General features: G+C 41.5%; 1 protein-coding gene across 1 annotated transcript in view; it reads left to right on the top strand.

Moving 5' to 3' along the window:
* Nucleotides 1–19,680, top strand: part of MGAT4A (alpha-1,3-mannosyl-glycoprotein 4-beta-N-acetylglucosaminyltransferase A) — a 113,360-nt gene that overhangs the window by 63,536 nt on the left and 30,144 nt on the right. The gene's annotated exons all lie outside the window — the stretch shown is intronic.

The raw sequence follows: 19,680 nt of genomic DNA, 5'->3' as shown, positions 1-19,680 counted from the left end.
TAAATGGTTGTGCACTTGGCTGGTACTGATGCAGGATCAATTCCTAACTAACTATCAATTCCTAGTTAATAACTATCAATTCCTAACTAACATGGAATTACTGGGTAGAGTCCACATACATTAAATGTTCATACCTGGGCAAGATGCCCTGCAGAAGTTGAGCTGCTCATGTCCCTTTTCAGCAGTCTGGGAGAGAGCTTGGTACCCTGTCCCCAGGCTCTGTGAGATAATATTATTATTCTTTAAGTATATTTTGGCTAATTTGATGGGTAATGATAATACATTGCTTTTGTTTAATTTGGATTTGTCTGTTGAATGGGATTAAATGGTTTATATATATTTGGACCATTTGTATTTATAATATTACTATTTTTTAACTTATTTATTTTAATTGGAGGCTAAATATTTTACAATATTGTGGTGGTTTTTGCCATACACTGACATGAATCAGCCACGGGTGTACATGTGTCCCCCCGTTCTGAACCCCACTCCCACCACCCTCCCCCTCCCATCCCTCTGGGTTGTCCCAGTGCACCGGCTATGAGAGCCCTGCTTCATGCATCGAACCTGGACTGGTCATATCTCACATGTGGTAATATACATGTTTCAATGCTGTTCTCTCAAATCATCCCACCCTTGCCTTCTCCCACGGAGTCCAAAAGTCTGTTCTTTACATCTGTGTCTCTTTTGCTATCTTGTATATAGGGTCATCATTTCTATCTTTCTAAATTCCATATGTATGTGTTACTATACTGTATTGGTGTTTTTCTTTCTGACTTTCTTTCTTATTCTGTATAATAGACTCCAGTTTCATCCACCTCATTAGAAATGACTCAAATGCGTTCTTTTTTATAGCTGAGTAATCAGGGAATCCTGGCGTGCTGTGATTCATGGGGTCGCAAAGAGTCAGACACGACTGAGCGACTGAACTGAACTGAATATTCCATTGCATATGTGTACCACAACTTTCTTATCCATTCATCTACGAATGGACATCTAGGTTGCTTCCATGTCCTAGCTGTTGTAAACAGTGCTGTGATGAACATTGGGGTACACGTGTCTCTTTCATTTCTGGTTTCCTTGGTGTGTATGTCCAGCAGTGGGATTGCTGGGTTGCATTCTATTTCCAGTTTTTTAAGGAATCTCCACACTGTTCTCCATAGTGGCTGTACTAGTTTGCATTCCCACCAACAGTGTAAGAGACTTCCCTTTTCTTCACACCCTCTGCAGCATTTATTGTTTGTAGACTTTTGGATAGTAGCCATTCTGACCGATGTGAGATGGTTCCTCATTGTGGTTTTGATTTGCAGTTCTCTGATAATGAGTGATGTTGAGTAGCCTTTGCTCATTTTCATTTGTAAGTTTTGATTTATAGGAAATTTTCATATAAATGAACTCTGACTGTTTAACTCTTGTCCAGTTTTCTTTTTGCATGAGCTTTGTTTATGATGTTTTTGTCTGTTATAGAAATTTTACATTTTAATTAATCAAATTTGTCAATCACATATTGTATATCAGTAGAAATTGGTACAACCTCTTTAGAAAGCAGTTTGTCAATCGCTGTTAAAATGTCAGGTCTCCTCTGTGAGCTAACATCCTGCTTCTAAAAATTGATCCAGTACATTTTGAATATTTAAATATATTCCAGCACATGACACATTCATACAGCTCTTAATGTGCATTGACAAAATGAATAGAGAAGATGGTCTCGTGAAATAGACTGGGAACCATTTTTTAAAATTAATTCTTATTGACGTCTCACTGCTTTACAATGTTGTGTTAGTTTCTGCTGTGCAGTAAAGTGAGTCAGTTTTATATATGTGTATATAGTTATATATCTCCCCTCTTTTTTAGATTTTCTTAGACTTGAAACTGTTAGTAGCAGATATCTTGAGAACGGGGATTATGGGAAGATACCACTTTATATTCCATATAGTTTTGTAAAATTAAAACTGAAGAAATTGCCATTTCTTTGTTTTTGACTGTGCTGGGTCTTTGTTGCTGTGTGGGAGCTTTCTCGAGTTGTGGTGCCTGGGCTTCCCATTGTAGTAGCTTGTCTTGTTGGGGAGCATGGGCTCCAGGGCGTGTGGGCTCAATAGTGTGAGGACAGCTTAGTTGCTCCACGGCATGTGGAATCTTTCTGGACCAAGGATCAAGTCTGTGTCCCCTGCATTGGCAGGTGCATTCTTAGGCACTGTACCGCCAGGGAAGACCTAAGATTAGAACTTTTTTGCAATGAGCTTGTATTGATTTTTATCAGGAAAAAAAGCCTTACAATTTAAAAACTATAGAATAAAAAACTATCCTTATTCATTTGAAAAATTGTACTCAGCTTATAGACAGAGATAAACGCTTGCTGTTTTTCAGTTGCTCAGTCGTGTCCAACTCTTTGCGACCCCATGGATTGCAGCACACTAGGCTTTCCTGTCCTTCACGGTCTCCAGGAATTTGCTCAAGTTCATGTTCATTGAGTTGGTGATGCCATCCAGCCATCTTATCCTCTGTCTCCCATATCTCCTGCCTCAGTCTTTCCAAGCAGCAGGGTCTTTTCCAGTGAGTCAGCTCCTTGCATCAAGTGACGAAAATATTGGAGCTTCTGCTTCAGAATAAGTTCTTCCAGTGAATATTCAGGGTTGAGTTCCTTTAGGATTGACTGGTTTGATCTCCTTGCAATCCAAGGGACTCTCAAGAGTCCTCTCCAGCACCACAGTTTGAAAGCATCGATACTTTGGCACTCAGCTTTCTTTCTGGTCCACCTTTCACATCTGTACATGACTACTGGAAAAAACATAGCTTTGATTGTATGGACCTTCGTTTGCAAAATGATGTCTCTGCTTTTTAATGTGCTGTCTAGGTTTGTTATAGCTTTTGAACACTATGACGATTCAGGACCCTTTTGTTGTAGCTGTTTGTCTGATCACTAAGATATAATAATGCTTGGTTTGGAGTCACATGACCTGTGTTCAGGGTCTGGATTCTGCCACTGGAGCAGGTAGTTTTTTTGATCAGCCTCAGTTTCTTCATCTTTAAAAGGAGAATAATGCCTTTGAGGTCAACACTGTTGCAGGGAGGTGCACTGAGATCACACTTTGGGGACATACTATAACACCAGGCAAGCCCCAGTATAAAATTATCAATCACCACATTTGGTTCAACATTGATGAAGAGTTTTCACCTAGGTGTCTGGTAGCCTGGGACTCGTTTAATGCTATTCCCAGATGCGTGCTCTGTGACTCTGACCATGATCTTCGTGGAGGAGGGTTCCTAATGTAGATCTCTAGCTGCTTCTTGAGCCTCTGCTTTCAACTGCTGCCTTGATAGCATTGTTTGAAGTGTTTTATGGGCATCTCTTAATCTGTCCATAACTAAATTAATCTGGTTTCTCCACACTGCCTCTCTTCCAGGTTTCTGGTCTGTTTATTAAAGGTTCTTTACATCATAGTGGCTGCCCTTGTGGCTCAGCTGGTAAAGAATCCACCTGCAATGCAGGAGACCTGGGTTCGATCCCTGGGTTGGGAAGATCCCCTGGAGAAGGGAAAGGCTACCCACTCCAGTATTCTGGCCTGGAGAATTCCATGGACTGTGTAGTCCGTGGGGTTGTAAAGAATCAGACCCGACTGAGCGACTCACTGCCACTTGACATCATAGTGTTGGTAGGTCTGGGCTGTAGTCATTCCGCTGTCAGTTTATTACATGGACCTTGGATGTTCCTGATTGCCTTTGTGCTGTTCCTCACCCTAAACGTTGCTTCTTCCTTTTTCTTCCTTATTCCTCCTCCAGCTCCCAGCTCATCCCTTGTATGAAAGTTTCCCCTACCCTCCCATTTGAAATTAACCTAGAGTAAATTGGCCAAAGAGAATTTGTGCTTTGCTCACATTTTCAGCTTTTATAAAAGTATGAATTACCATGGGTCTACTTTAACATGTGAGGAGAAAATTAGAAATGAAAAAACACGACAAGAACACATATAGACAGTGAAGGAGGTCATGTCTCTTCATCCTTGTTGGACTTTCTGCTCTGTGTTTTTTCCTTGAAGTAGGGAACTGGAAGATGCCCCTTGGGGAAGAAAGGAGAGTCAGAAAAGTAATCATTTGCTGTGTTTCTATTTCTTTGTTCCTCTCTGATGATTTTTCCTTAAATGTCCATTGGTTTAACTTGATGAGACATTTACAGAAAATTCAAGGTTTTGAACAGTTGGCTGTTGGGGCATTACTGAGAGTGCACTATCTGCACTCTGAAATTGTAGGAGGAGTGGAGAGGAATGAATTCCACGTGCTCTGAAGGATCTGTGATACCAACCAAGGGTGGTATTCCTATTTTAAGATTGCATCATTCTTGTGTTTCCTTTTACTTAGAAGATAATTCTTATTTTTGTATCTCAATGATCCTTGGTTGTCTGTATGCCTCTTTATTTTTATGTATATATTTTATTATTAATTTATAATATTTCCTATTTCATAGTCATTTCTATAATATTTTTTCTGTCACCATCATTTCTGACAGAATATTTTCCTACAGTATATGCTGAATTTTAGCAAAAACTATTTTTTTTATGCTATTTTCTTATCTTTGGAGAATTCCCCATGTAATGAATCTTGTTGAAAGAAAGTGTCTTCCTCCCACTGTGGAAAACTAAAAAATGCCAGATATTTGCTTGACCCGTTCAGTCATGTGACCTAAGCTCAGCCATGTGGCTATTCCTTTCCTGGATTTTGCATGGAGCTTCAGTTTTTTCAGATGACGTGGAAAACCCCTCCAAAACAGGCAGATTGCGTGGAGTAAGACAGGAATTTATTAAGGTGGCTGGATATAGGATCAGTTTATACTTCTAAATGCCAATAGCAAAAAATTGGAAAATGCATTTAGCAGTATTTTTCTAAAGAAGCAGAGACCGTGGACAGTGCATTCTGGTGATGGGCAGTGGTGGTATTGGGGTCTCCAGGGACTACAGGGGCAGAGTCAGAGCACCGACTATTGATGAATGGCGAGGACTTGAAAGCTTTGGCATTGTGACCATTCTGTGATTTTTGGCTCTGGCCCCGCTTTATTTCTGCTGCCTTCCTAGCCTGGTTCCTCAGCCTCACTGGAGGTTCTGTGAATTCTAACCAGTAATCTTCAGTAAACTGTTTTTCTAATTGTTCTACCTGAGTCAATTTCTGTTGGTTCCAACTAAGATCCTGTTTGCCTGTAAACAATCCGAAAGCCATATTTAATTTTTAAGTTCCTAAACAATAGATTTCAAGTTGTGATTCTACAGTGAAATAACAAATTCATCATGCTGGAAAAATACCTAAAAGTAGTCTCTGAAAAGTTGAGTTTAGAGAATTTCTGGCTCTTTGGAGTGTTTAATATTTGGCGTGAGAACAGTTTTGCTTTTTATTCAGTTTCTGGTTTTACTGTTGTATGCCTCCTAGTTTGTGTTTTGCAGTGAGAGTGCGAGAGACCTTTAGTGTGCTTTCTTTAAATCCTTTGATTTAAGTTGAGTTAATAGTGCTAGTTTGTTAGCAGGCCTATGGGCAGGATTTGCAGAGCAGGTAAATTTGTAAATGAAAACAAATTGAATAATAACCAGAGAGAATTGATCCAGTTGCTGTGGATTTTTATTTTTTGTTCTATATTTTATTTGCAAGGGAAAATTATTTGCTACTTAGTTAATTTTTTGGTCAGGTAATAGGATCATATGGTTTAAAAATTATAAATGTGTGTTAGATACCTCAAAAAGTCTCTGCTGTAAGGCTGTTCCCCTTGCCTGTTAGATTTTTTTAAAGCTTTTATATTGGACATTAGCCAATTAACGATGTTGTGATATTTGCAGGTGGACTGCAGAGGGGCTCAGCCATGCATATACATGTGTCCATCCTCCCCCAAACTCCTCTCCCATCCAGGCTGCCATATAACATTGAGCAGAGTGCCCTGTGCTGTCGCTCCTTGTTGGTGATCCATTTTAGACAAAGCAGTGTGTATGTGTCTCTCCCAGACTCCGTGACTATCCCTTCCCGCCTCCATCCCCCCTACCCCACCCCTGGCAACGGTAAGTTCATTCTCTTAAGTCTGTGAGGGTGCTTCTGTTTTGTAAATGCATCCGTCTGTATCATTTCTTTTCAGATTCTGCACATAAGGGGTGTCGTGTGATATGTGCCCTTCTCTGCCTGCCTTCCTTCACTCAGCACGACGCTCTGTACGTCCCCCTCGCCTGTTACGGTTGTTTACCCGTTCAGAGATATTTCACGAGTGTAGGCGTGGATGTATTATTTTTCTCCCCGTTTCTACATAGATGATATAATACTAACAGATTTTCGTATTAGAACAGTAGGAGCTACTTAGGTTTCTTGTCAGTTTTGATAAAATGCCTTCCTAGAAAGTGGTTCGTTTTATAAAAGTTTGAAAATTTGCTTTATATAGAGTAGAGCAACGTACTTGTTCTTTTTGTGATGATTTCACCTTAATTTCTTTGTTTATGAGTTTGTATTTGTATGCCCTTTCCCTTTAATGGGTTAGCCAGTGGATCTGGTTTTATTTATTATCCTCTAAACCATCTTTTAGGTTTATTATTTCTCTTTTTTGTTTTCTAATTTATTAATGTCCGCTTTTAACACTATTAATTTTTTGCTTTTGTTTGTTCCATTTTATACTTTGCAAACATCTTGACCCAGATGCTACACTGATTTATTATTTGCTATTTATTATTTCCTTTTGCTAATATAAGAACTAATATCCCATAGGTTCTAATGTGAAATGTTTCAATTCTTATTAGTCCATGATTTTTAAAATTGAAGTGTAGTTTATTTATAGTGTTATAGTTTCAGGTGTACAGCATAGTGATTCAATGTTTCTGCAGATTATCGTCCATTTAAAGTTATTATAAATGGCTATATTCCTTGTATCTATTAATTTCCTACCCCTACCCTTGCACCATCTGTGATTTTGGTTTGTGTTTCCTCTTTGACCAAGGAAATGACCAAGAGTTTTCTTAAATTTTCTTGTTGGTAGGGGCTTTTTGTTTTTGCATTGGTTATTTTTGGGGAAGTTTCACATTTCATTTTTAAAAACTATTTTGAAATAATCTTCAACTTGTAGGAAAATTGCAGAAGTTATACAGAGTTCCCAGATACCCTGTAGCCGATCTCCCCAAATGTCAGCATCTTACATGGCCATGATGTACATCTGTGTACATCCTGTGAGTCTATTGGTAGGTACAGCCCAATACCACAGGGTTTATTCTAGCCTCCGAGCTCATTCCTTAGTTTAATCTCTTTTTCTCCAACGATGGGAAGTTTGGTCCTCATGCTTCACAGTCTATCTACTTACTTGGTGTGTGTGCTCAGTTGTGTCCGACTTGCAGCCCCAGGGACTGTAGCCCGCCAGGCTTCTCTGTCCATGGACCTTTTCAAACAGTACTGGAGCAGGTTGCCATTTCCTACTCCAGGGGATCTTTCCAACCTGGGGATTGAACCCGTGTCCCTTACATCTTCTGCACTGGCACACAGGTTCTTCGCCACTCGCTCCACCTGGGAACCCCATCTACTTACTTGCTTAACCTACTTAAATCTGTTGATTGAAGTTCATTTTCTCGTTTTCCTTAAGAAAGGTTCTTGTGAGGAATTTCTTTTTTTTTCCTGAAGAGGTTATAGTGCTGTTGCTGAAACTAGATGGATGTTATTCCAGCTTTCTTATTTTTTGCTACAAGTAGTCCATAATTAGTCTGATTGCCCAAAAGATTCTTTTTCAGTTTTAAAGCCTACATAATTTTGCTATAATATGTCTTGATTTTAACCACTCTGTGTGAATCATTTTCCCTGGCACACGATATATTCTTCAGGTGTATAGAGTCAAGTCTTAATTTCAATAAAGAACTTTTGAATGGTACCTTTTATTATAAAAACTTTAAGACATACAACAAAATTGATAGAATTTTACAGTAAATACCTATTTACATACTACCTAAATTCTACTAATGTTTTAGTGTTTGTATTTACCACGTCTCTATTTATCCATCATTATTTGAACCTTGCCCATTAAAAATTTGGATGGTGGTGTTGAGTTTTTCAGAGTTCTTTGTAAATAGTGGATGCCATTCCTTTGTCAAATACGTGATTTTGTGAATGTTTCTCCCAATCTGTGGACGCCTATGCATCTTTTTGCCTTGTCTTAGTGAGCACAACTTTTTCATTTTGATGAAGTTTAATTTGTCAATGTTTTTTGTAACAACTGTTGCTCTCCATGACTTAAGGAACCCTTGCTTCCCCCTAAATCATAAAGATTTTCTTCTCTGAAAAATTCACGCTTCAACTTCTGCTTTAGGTCTGCAGTCATGTTAAAGTTCACTGTTTTTTATGTGGATGTCCTTTACTCTTGTACCAGGTATTGAAACACTTTCCTTTCCCCATTGGATTTCTTTGGTGCTTTGGTTGAAAAGCCAGTGATCCTATAAGTGTGGGTCTTTTTTTTTGTTTTATTCCATTGATCTGTAGGTTGATCCTTATACAGACTCCTCACTATCTTAATGACTATAATATTGAAGTCTTGAGGTCAGGTAAGATTAAGTCCTCCAATTCTCTTCTTTTCAAGATTATTTTAGATACTTTAGGTCTTTTGCATTTCTGTGTATATTTTAGAATCATTCCAATCATTTCTACTATCTGCAGTTGCTTCACAACAGCTTCAACTGGGTGTGTTTTTCTTTTAAATTAATGAAGAAGTATTTGGTCCTTATTTCTCACCTGTTTTGTGGCTATTGACGTAGTTACTTTTGTTTACAGGTTTTGTTGAAGCTCTTCTTTATTTCTTGTATTTTTCCGTAGTTGCTGTGTTGGTTCCTTCTTTGTGAGTCCTCATTGAAGGAAATGGTTTTTCTCTCTAGACTCCTGATTTATGGGAGAAGGTGGCACAGGCTAGTTGGTGATTTGTTTTAGTTTTTGATCAAAGACCATGCCTTTATAACTGCCACAGAGTCTGGCTGCTTCCTGCAAATATAGCTAGCCTTCACGATTCTGCATGTTACCTTGGGTTACTGGAATCAAACTGGGTTCCTTCTGAGTGTGAGAATTTCGGTTGCTAACTTTGGTTTTACTGAAAATGGAGTTTGCAGTTGTAACTGTTGCTCAGTGGTGAGCGTGTGTGATGTCCGTGCGGAGTTCCCGCGTGACCTCTGTGCGAATGCTTTAGTCTGCGTTGGCTAGACCCTTCAGTGTGCTTTCAGCCAGGAGTTCTGACCAATGCTTCGGGACTTTCTTCCACCCCAAAGCATCTGACGAGTGCACTTTCCTCAGAAACAGTGGCCATCGCTAGACTTAGCATTTTCTCAAACTCGCGTCGTTACCTGTTTGTCATCTTTTTTAATAGAGGCAAAAGAATAGATTTTATTCTAAGTATGCTTTCACTCATTGAACTAGTATTTATTGAAGTACTAAAATGAGGAAGGTACTGGAGGAGATTAAAAAGCAAAAATCCATTAGACAGTAGATGGTGCCCTTAACTTGTAGTCTGGAATTACACAAGAATAATTTTTTCTGTACGCTTTTCTTTTTTTGAAAAATTTGTGTTAGTTATATATGCACAAAGCTAAGTGCATTCAAGTTATACATGCACAAGAGTCCAGTCGTTCCTCCAGGTTTATTAGACTAAACAGCAGCCTCCTGTCTTCATTCTTCCTGCCCCACCCCCATTTCCCTTCCCTTCTGTTCCCCATCTCCTCCCCCTCTGAGGTCTCCAGCTCACTGGCCATCGGGGAAAGTAGAAATACTTCTTGTGATGCTGTTCAGTTGCTTATCATTTTTGATCTTTTCAAAGAACTGACTCTTAGTTTTCTTGCCTTTATCATTTCTATATTTTCATTTTATTTTTATTTATTTGATTAGTTTTTATTGAAGTATAGTTGAATTATGTTAATGACTGCTATGCAGCAAAGTGACTCAATGATACGTATATTATATATTCTTTTTCACAATCTTTTCCATTATTGAATGTAGTGCTCATGCCTTTTACAGACTTGCTGATGATCTGTCTAGTTATTAGTTGTTTCTATTCTTGAATTTAAATCACAGGTAATTGTCTTGGTGCTTCCGAAGTATTTTTGACCTGTAACTTTTTTAGCAGCTAGATTTTAAGATGTTGGGCTTCCCAGGTAGCTCAAACAAGTGAAGAATCTGCCTGCAATGTGGGAGACCTGGGTTTGATCCCTGGGTCGGGAAGATCCCCTAGAGAAGGGCATAGCATCCCACTCCGTTATTCTTGCCTGGAGAATTCCATCGACAGAGGAGCCTCGTGGGCTAAGTCCATGGGGTCACTACTAGTTGGACACAACTGAGCGACTTCACTTTCACTTTTCACTTTCATGCATTGGAGAAGGAAATGGCAACCCACTCCAGTGTTCTTGCCTGGAGAATCCCAGGGATGGTGGAGCCTGGTGGGCTGCCGTCTATGGGGTCACACAGAGTTGGGCACGACTGAAGCAACTTAGCAGCAGCAGCAGTTGTTTACCGAAACAGTGGTGTTAGACATATCATTGAATGAAACAAAGCCTCTGCCCAATGAAACTTACATTGTCAAGAAGGACAGATAAAAAAGCAAATACATATCGGTAATATGTTAGATGGTAGTGAATAATATGTTAGATGGTTCAGTTCAGTCGCTCAGTCGCGTCCGACTCTTTGTGACCCCATGAATTGCAGCACGCCAGGCCTCCCTGTCTGTCACCAACTCCCGAAGTTCACTCAGACTCACGTCCATTGAGTTGGTGATGCCATCCAGCCATCTCATCCTCTGTTGTCTCCTTCTCCTCCTGCCCCCAATCCCTCCCAGCATTAGAGTCTTTTCCAATGAGTCAACTCTTCACATGAGATGGCCAAAGTACTAGTGGAGAATAAATCAGAGTGAATAATAAAGGAAGTACCAGGTTGCCAAAGGATGGTTTATTTGAGTGATCAGGACCTTTGGGTAAAGACCTGAAGGGTGCAGCAGCTGAACAGTCCAGGTGGACTCACAGTGTGTGCAAAGGCCCTGAGGTGAGAGCACTGCTTGGCACATTTTGTGAACCAGCAAGGGGAGGCCTGTGTGACTGGAGCAGAGAAGATAAGGGGCTCAGCAAGGGGCAGCAGGTGGAGGAGTCGGTTGGCCCAGATCGCTTTGGACTCTCCAGGCCATCACGAGAATGTGACTTCTACCCTCAGTCAGAGAACTGACAGAAAGTTTTAATTTTTGGTAAAGAGCCACATGACAAACATTTTAGGCTTTGCAGGACGTTCAATCTCTGCTGCAGCTGCTCAACTCTGCTGTTGTAGCCCCCCAAACAGCCAGAAACAATATGTAAATAAAAGGGTGGGGTTGTGTTCCAGTAAAGTTTTTAGTTTATGAAAACAAAGAGTGGGTCTGTTTTGCAAACTGCTGATGTAGAAAGTCATTTGAGAGCTTCAAGTAGAAAAGATGCCTGACTGGCTTTTTTTTCTTTGAAGGCACTTTTGTTGGTGTTCGGTTGCTCACTCGTGTCTGACTCTTTGCCACCCCAAGGACTGCAGCACGCCAGGCTTCTCTGTCCTTTACCATCTCCCAGAGCTTGCTCAAACTCATGTCCATTGAGTCAGTGATGCCATCCAACCATCTCATCCTCTGTTACCCCTCTTCTCCTCTTGCCCTCAGTCTTTCCCAGCATCAGGGTCTTTTCCAATAAGTCACTTTAAAATACTTTATTTGGAAATAATTTTAGAATTACAGAAAAGTTGGAAAAGTGATGCAGAATATCCCCTTCACTGCACTGACTCTAATGTTAATAACTCACGTAGCCATATTTGAATGATTAAGACCAGGAAATTGACGTTGACATAATGCTATTAGCCAAACCGTAGACATGATTCAGACTCCATGTTTTTCCACCTAAGGTCATTTGTCTATTCCCGCGTACAAGCCAAAGTATCACACTGCATTTAGTTGCTCTGTTTCCTTACTTTTCTCCTATCTATGACAGTTCTTCAGTCTTTTCTTGTGTTTCATGAACTCGGAGACTTTTCATGGCTTGTTCAGTTGCGTCCAACTCTTTGTGACACCATATACTGTAGCACGCCAGGTTGCTCTGTCCTCCACTATCTCCCAGAGTTTGCTCAAATTCATGTCCGTTGAGTCAGTGATGCTACCTAACCATCTCATGCTCGGCTGCCCCCTTTTCCTTCAGTCTTTCCCGGCATCAGGATATTTTCCAGTGAGTCAGCTCTTCGCATCAGGTGGCCAAAGTATTGGAGCTTCAGCTTCAGCAACAGTCCTTCCAATGAATATTCAGGGCTGATTTCCTTTAGGTTGACAGCTTGACTATTTCAGAAACTATAAGCTAACTGTGGTACTTGTTACCTTCATTGGTAGGTCTGCAATTTATTGTGAGCTGCCAACCCCATTGTGGCACATGCCTGTCATTTTAATCCTTTTGTCACGTGTACACGCTATCTTTCTGGAATTCTCACTGGGTCCCCACCCAACACACATGGAAGGGCACCATCATTTTCTGTGCAGCAGTCAATCTCCTTTTGGCAAGTCTGTTCTGCACTCTCCAGCTGCTGTCTTCAGATTTCCCTTCCTGCAGCGTGATCTGGAAATGTCTCCAGGCGAAAGTCGGGACAGTCGTGATGCTCAGTTCTCTCTTGGAGAATGCCATCCTGCACAGCCTGCTGGCCACTTGTCTGAGAACAACCGGATCATATATTTTGCCCAGCTTTTCAGCTGTTTATTCTTGTTGTTCAGTCACTAAGTCGTGTCCGACTCTTTATGACCCCATGGACTACAGCACGCCAGGCTTCCCTGCCCTTCACTATCTCCCGGAGTTTGCTCAAACTCCTGTCCATTGAGTCAGTGATACTATCCAGCATCTCATCCTCTGTTGCCATCTTCTCCTTTTGCCTTCAATCTCTCCCAGAATTAGGGTCTTTTCTAATGAGTCAGCTCTTCATATCAGGTGGCCAAAGCATTGGAGCTTCAGTATCAATCCTTCCAATGACTCTTCAGGGTTGATTTCCCTTAAGATTGACTGGTTTGATTTCCCAGATTTCCCTGACAAGAATACTGGAGTGGGTTGCCAGCTCCTTCTTCAGCTGATCTTCCCAACCCAGGGATTGAACCCACATCTTCTGCATTGGCAGGCAGATTTTTTTTTTTTTTTAACTACTTAGCCACCGGGGAAGCCCTGTCCATTTGTGATGTCCAGTATCAAATAAGAATTTATTGTTATCCTGCATGCCAAGGAGCCAAAAAAAGTGACCTACAACTGGAAGAAAATGTAGCCACTAGGAACAAGGATAGAGGACTTCAGCAAAGCTGTCAACGGAATGATGGAGAGCTGTCAGGAAGCATTTAACAGGAGGCTTCTTGTGTGCTGTTTTGGATCTATCAGGAATTCTCTGTTCCTTATTAATTCCTGAATATTCAGCAATTAAGAGGAGAGGAAAGCCTCTCCCAGGGGCTGAGAAATCCAGGCATTTCCTTCGTTAGTTTTTCTATACAGTGATAAGTACCCTCTTCCTTTTTATGAACCATATGGTAAAAGTGATTATTTACAACCCTCTGTCTTTCATATGGATGACCTCATGTTTCCTTGATAACTTGTAAGTTTTGATTTGATCTCTGCTGATAACGGCTACCTTGTAAGACAGTATAAATAACCACACAATGTTGAATAAAACACCTTTGCTCCATCAGAGCTTTGGTCCCCATGTCTTGCGTTCTTTTTCTCTCTCTGTCTCTCTTTGTCTCTCTCTCTCAGGCTATTTCCTTGGAGCACAGAGGTCCTCTGGGTTCACATTCCTGCCTGGGCTTCTAAGACCCTCTTGAGAAGGCGCTCTGTGCCTTCACCCTATTGCGAGGACACCTGAGGCCTTCGTGAACAGAGCAGGCCCTGTGCAGGGGCTTTATTTGCTTTCTGCGTAAACCAAGGAATATCAGCATCTTTCTCTCTCCTTTATTTTCTTATCGGTCGACTCCGGACCACCAGGTTCTGGTCCATTAAAGGACCTCCACAAGTGGCACCCGAACAGGGACTTGAGGCCATCCAGCCCCTGTGCGATGTAAGCCAGACTCTGGTCCCCCACCTTGTCGCAGAAGAACACGTCCAGCCCCGAGAGGCGCAGGCTGCCCATGGCCGGACGCATGAAGCCCGTGTGGCTGATGTTGTCGCACAAACGCAGATTGAGGCTGTGAATGTGCGACAGGTGCAGGCGGCCAGCGTCAGAGATGCCTCCGCAGAAGCCGAGGTTGAGGAGCCTCAGGCCGGGCAATCCCCAGGAGATGTGCTTCAGGGACAGGTCCGTGAGCTTCTGGCAGTCCTGCAGCGTGAGCTGCTCCAGGCCCAGGCAGCCCTCGGCCACGCTGCGCGTCATGCTGGCCAGGTGCCCTATGCCCACGTCCGAGAGGTGGCGGCAGCTGCAGAGACTGAGGCTCTTGAGGCGCTGCAGGCCCCAGAGGATGAGCAGGAGGCCGGTGTCGGTGATGTTGCTGCAGCCGCCCAGCTCCAGCACCTCCAGGCCCTTGAGGTACTGGGCGATGTGGCCCAGGCTGCTGTCGGTGATCTGCTTGCAGAGGTTCAGGTTGAGTGCGCGCAGCGAGCCGATCTGCACAAACGCGTGGCCCAGCGCTTTGTCGGTGAGGTTGTAGCAGCTGCTGAGGTTGAGGCTCTCAATGTTGGCCACACCCTGGATCACGTAGCTGAGGCTGCGGCGCAAGCTCAGGATCTGCACCTGGCGAATGCCCAGAGCCTCTGGGCTGAGCCGCGTGCCCCTTGTCGCGCACGTCCAGGTAGCCGAAGATCATGGCCAGCAGCTCGGGAAACAGGCACGCGATGTGCGTCTCCATCTTCCTCCCCGGCGCGGCCCGCTCCCGCCCAAGCGACGGGGCGGCTGGCCGGTGGCCGCACCACGGGCCCAACGGACGCGCCTCCCGCCTTCCGCCTCGGCGCCGCTCCTCCTCCCGTCCACGCGTCCTTCCTGCCCACCCTCCCCTCCCGGTGTGCTTGGCGCTCACATCCCGGGCGGGCGCCCCCCGCGGCCCGGGCCGCGCCATCCCGCCGCCGCCACCGTGCCCCCCGCCGCATCCTCCGGTGCCGCGGGGCCCGGCTGCACGCTCTTTACTTTCTTCTCGGTCGACTCCGGACCACCAGGTTCCAGTCCATTAAAGGACCTCAACGGATAGCCAGCAGAGGTTATTTAGAAGGTAACCGTAAAAGGTGAATGATAGTATCCTTATTTCTGTGGCCTATTTTCATTACCACCTGGTGGCCTGTTTGGCTAGTTCAACCTTCCTATCTCACCAGGACTCACCCAGTATAGCATTGCGAACCCAGCCTTCCTGCTCAGCAATTCATTGATCCCATACTCCCAGGCTGTACACGTGTATACTAATAATAGTATATTATACCCTCTATCTGGAGAAGGAAATGGCAACCCACTCCAGTGGTCTTGCCTGGAGAATCCCAGGGACCGGGGAGCCTGGTGGGCTGCCGTCTATGGGGTCGCGCAGAGTCGGACACCGACTGAAGCAACTTAGTAGTAGTAGTAGTATACCCTCTATCATTGAAAAAGCAAGAGAGTTCCAGAAAAGCATCTATTTCTGCTTTATTGACTATGCCAAAGCCTTTGACTGTGTGGATCACAATAAACTGTGGAAAATTCTGAAAGAGATGGGAATACCAGACTACCTGACCTGTCTCTTGAGAAACGTATATGCAGGTCAGAAAGCAACAGTTAGAACTGGACCTGGAACAACAGACTGGTTCCAAATAGGAAAAGGAGTACGTCAAGGCTGTATATTGTCACCCTGCTTATTTAACTTATATGCAGAGTACATCATGAGAAATGCTGGGCTGGAAGAAGCACAAGCTGGAATCAAGATTGCCAGGAGAAATATCAATAATCTCAGATATGCAGATGACACCACCCTTATGGCAGAAAGTGAAGAGGAACTAAAAAGCCTCTTGATGAAAGTGAAAGTGGAGAGTGAAAAAGTTGGCTTAAAGCTCAACATTCAGAAAACGAACATCATGGCATCTGGTCCCATCACTTCATGGGAAATAGATGGGGAAACAGTGGAAACAGTGTCAGACTTTATTTTTGGGGGCTCCAAAATCACTGCAGATGGTGACTGCAGCCATGAAATTAAAAGATGCTTATTCCTTGGAAGGAAAGTTATGACCAACCTAGGCAGCATATTCAAAAGCAGAGACATTACTTTGCCAACAAAGGTCCGTTTAGTCAAGGCTATGGTTTTTCCAGTAGCCATGTATGGATATGAGAGTTGGAGTATAAAGAAAGCTGAGCACTGAAGAATTGATGCTTTTGAAGTGTGGTGTTGGAGAAAACTCTTGAGAATCTCTTGGACTGCAAGGAGATCCAACCAGTCCATTCTGAAGGAGATCAGCCCTGGGTGTTCATTGGAAGGAATGATGCTAAAGCTGAAACTCCAGTACTTTGGCCACCTCATGCGAAGAGTTGACTCATTGGAAGACTCTGATGCTGGGAGGGATTGGGGGCAGGAGGAGAAGGGAACGACAGAGGATGAGATGGCTGGATGGAATCACTGACTTGATGGACGTGGGTTTGGGTGAACTCTGGGAGTTGGTGATGGACAGGGAGGCCTGGCGTGCTGCGATTCATGGTGTTGCAAAGAGTCGGATATGACTGAGCAACTGAACTGAACTGATACCCTCTAAAATATATCCAAAATAGAAAAATTTACACTGTGACGTATTCCAGTGGATTATCTTACACATACCCTGTCTAAGGGTTTCCCTTGTGGCTCAGAATCTTCCTATAATGAAGGAGACCTGGGTTTGATCTCTGGGTCAGGAAGATCCCCTGGAGAAAGGAATGGCTACCTACTCTAGTATTCTTGCCTGGAGAATCCCATGAACAGAGGAGCTTGGCGGGCTACAGTCTATGGTATTGCAGAGTCAGACACAACTTAGCAACTGAGCATGCATGCACTCAGAGCTTGACGATACGGATATGCTGTGGATATAAATATCCCTGCTTATGGCATAGACACCAAGTAAATATTTGTGGAATGAAATGAGTAGAAAGAAGATAGTAGATTTACTATCTTATGTGTGTGTGTGTAATAAGTTGTTTTAGTCATGTCCAGCTCTTTGCAACCTGATGGACCGTAGCCTGCCAGGCCCCTCTGTCCATATATAAAAGACATTTAAAAAATGTTCTTTAAACATAAAATCAGTTTTTTAAAGACAGTTGTTATCTTCAAGTTATTTAAAATTCAGTCTTTTTAATTTTATGTTCTTTTTGATCTACTGCTTAAAATTTCTTCTTTTCATCCAAGTAACTGTTTTACAGCTGGTATCTGTTAAAATTCTCTGACATTTGCAATGTTTATTTTTCATAGGAGGTTGCCTCTAACATTGTGTTTTATTTATTAGACCATTAGAAATAAGTTTCTATAATTTATTTGTAGAAGTATCTTTTTACAGACTTTTGTTTCACATATTTGTTCTTTGCAGTATTATAGAACATAACACCTATAGCATATTGAAAAGTGATATGATATTTTATATATTAATTGAGTTTAATCAAAAGCATCTGTGAAATATTTTGACTCCGTTGCAATTTCCTGACTGCCATGACATTTGGCAAAGAATTATTTCTTTTTAAATTGAACTTTATAAATTATTGATTTAAGATAAAGATTAGAATTTGTTACTTTCATTTCATCTAATTTATACACTACTGGTAAAATTGATTCTTAAGCCAAGCACATATGTTGATGCACTGTTACGTCTGTGTGACTTTACAGTGGTGAATTGTCAGTATTAGTGACTTGCTTGAACCTGCTTCTATGCTTCTTAAACTTTTCCTTATATATCCCTAAGAGAAGCTGACCCACAGTTTGGTATGCGCAGTCTGAAGTCCTTCTTTTTCTACATTTAACTTTTTTCTTGGGTTTATGTTTTTGATTTTTATTTTGAATTCACATAGCATACAGTTCACCTATTTAAAGTCAGAGTTCTATAGCCATCATCTCAATCAATTTTAGAAGATTTTTTATCATCTAAAAAAGAAATTTTGCACCCCTTAGCCATTACTCATCAATACCGCTTTCCCTCTAGGCTTAAACACTAATTAGTAGACCACTATATCTCTGTAGATTTTTAAAAAAAATTCTGGACAGTTTTTAAAAGTACAGTTATGAACTGTATGTGGCCCTTTGTGACTGGCTTTTCTCACTTAGCCTAGTGTCTTCAGGGTTCATCCATGTTCAGTATGTATTTATACATCTTTTTAAAAGATAATAATTTTGCTTAACCATAAAAAACACTTGATATTCCAAGGGGGGGAAATGCTCTTTCTTCTTTTCAATGTATGTGTACTCTTTTCCCCACCTATCTCAATCACATCATATCGCTTACGTACCCTTGGAATAAACATATTTCAGTCACAGATTCAGAGATACATTCTGATAATTGGGTAACAGTATTACCTTTTTAAAAGTCTTCATGTAGGACTTTGCTGGCAGTACAGTGATTAAGACTTTACCTTCCAGTGTGCGAGGTGTGGGTTCGATCCCTGGTCTAGGAGCTAGATCCCACAAAGCCTCTCAACTTAAAACAACAAAACAGAAGCTGTATGTAACAAATTCAATAAAGAATTTAAAATGGTCCACATTAAAAAAAAATCTTAAAAAACTCCACAGACCTTTATAAAAACAATTTCAGGAAAAAGGTTCTTTAAAGCAATGAAGCCTCCAAAATCTCAAAGGCTATATAGTCCTTTAAATGAATATTTTGCTACTTAATGTCAGTTAATGTGCAACATAAGGGTTATGTGTACCGTTAGATATGGATCACTTGCATTTTATGTTTTATTATACATTACATGATAGCTCTATGTTCACATAAGCCTATTCTTGTCCAGCCTCCTGGGATAGGGAGCTGCTCTTCTTTGTCTTGTATTCCCATTTCCTTGGATAGGCAAATCACTGGCTCTTAATAAATGCTTATCAAATTGAATTTCAGGTATTAGTAAACTCACTAAAGGTTATACAAACCAGAATTGATTGTGTTCTCCAAAATCATAGCCTGATGAGTGGTGAGATGTGTTTGAGATGGGTTTGTATAGGGGAAGGATGGAAGGTTTTGAGTTGTGTGTTAGTTGTAGTCCCATAATTCTTTGTTAAGAATTTGAAGGCTACGTTCTTAATAAGTTGCCTCACTCTTATGTCTTTAACAGTAAAACAGGAGTTACTTTCAATGAACAGAAATTACAGTTGAAATACTTTTTCAAAAAGACTTCCGCTAAGGCAATTTCTAAAAAAAATTCAGTGGTTTTATAATATCCAGGCTTAAAGCTTTATCTTTTTTGGTGTGTTTTGTTTTCCTCAAGTATGAAGTGTTTTGGCAGTCTTTGTAACATAGAGCATACTATATATATCATTGATTCCTTTTAACAATTGAGCATTTTAAGCTGTCACTGTGGTTAAAATTGTTTGGGAGTATTGGCTGTCCACTTGTACATCCTTTAGAAGTTGACAGGTTTGTTAAACTTTTTTTTTTCTGATTTGTTAACATGCTCTTGACTTGGATTCTCATTATCAGCCTAAAAATAAAATAATAACAGTAATAAAGAATAACACAGCTTTTTATTACATAGCTTTATCATTTAATGCCATAGTCTCTGAGATATTATCTCCTCCCACCCTTTTTTCTTT

The sequence above is a fragment of the Budorcas taxicolor genome, chromosome 11 (assembly GCF_023091745.1).
Source record: "Budorcas taxicolor isolate Tak-1 chromosome 11, Takin1.1, whole genome shotgun sequence".
Classification (NCBI taxonomy): Eukaryota; Metazoa; Chordata; class Mammalia; order Artiodactyla; family Bovidae; genus Budorcas; species Budorcas taxicolor.
Note: the sequence above shows the minus strand (reverse complement) of the source record. Positions and strands in the feature narration are given on the sequence as shown.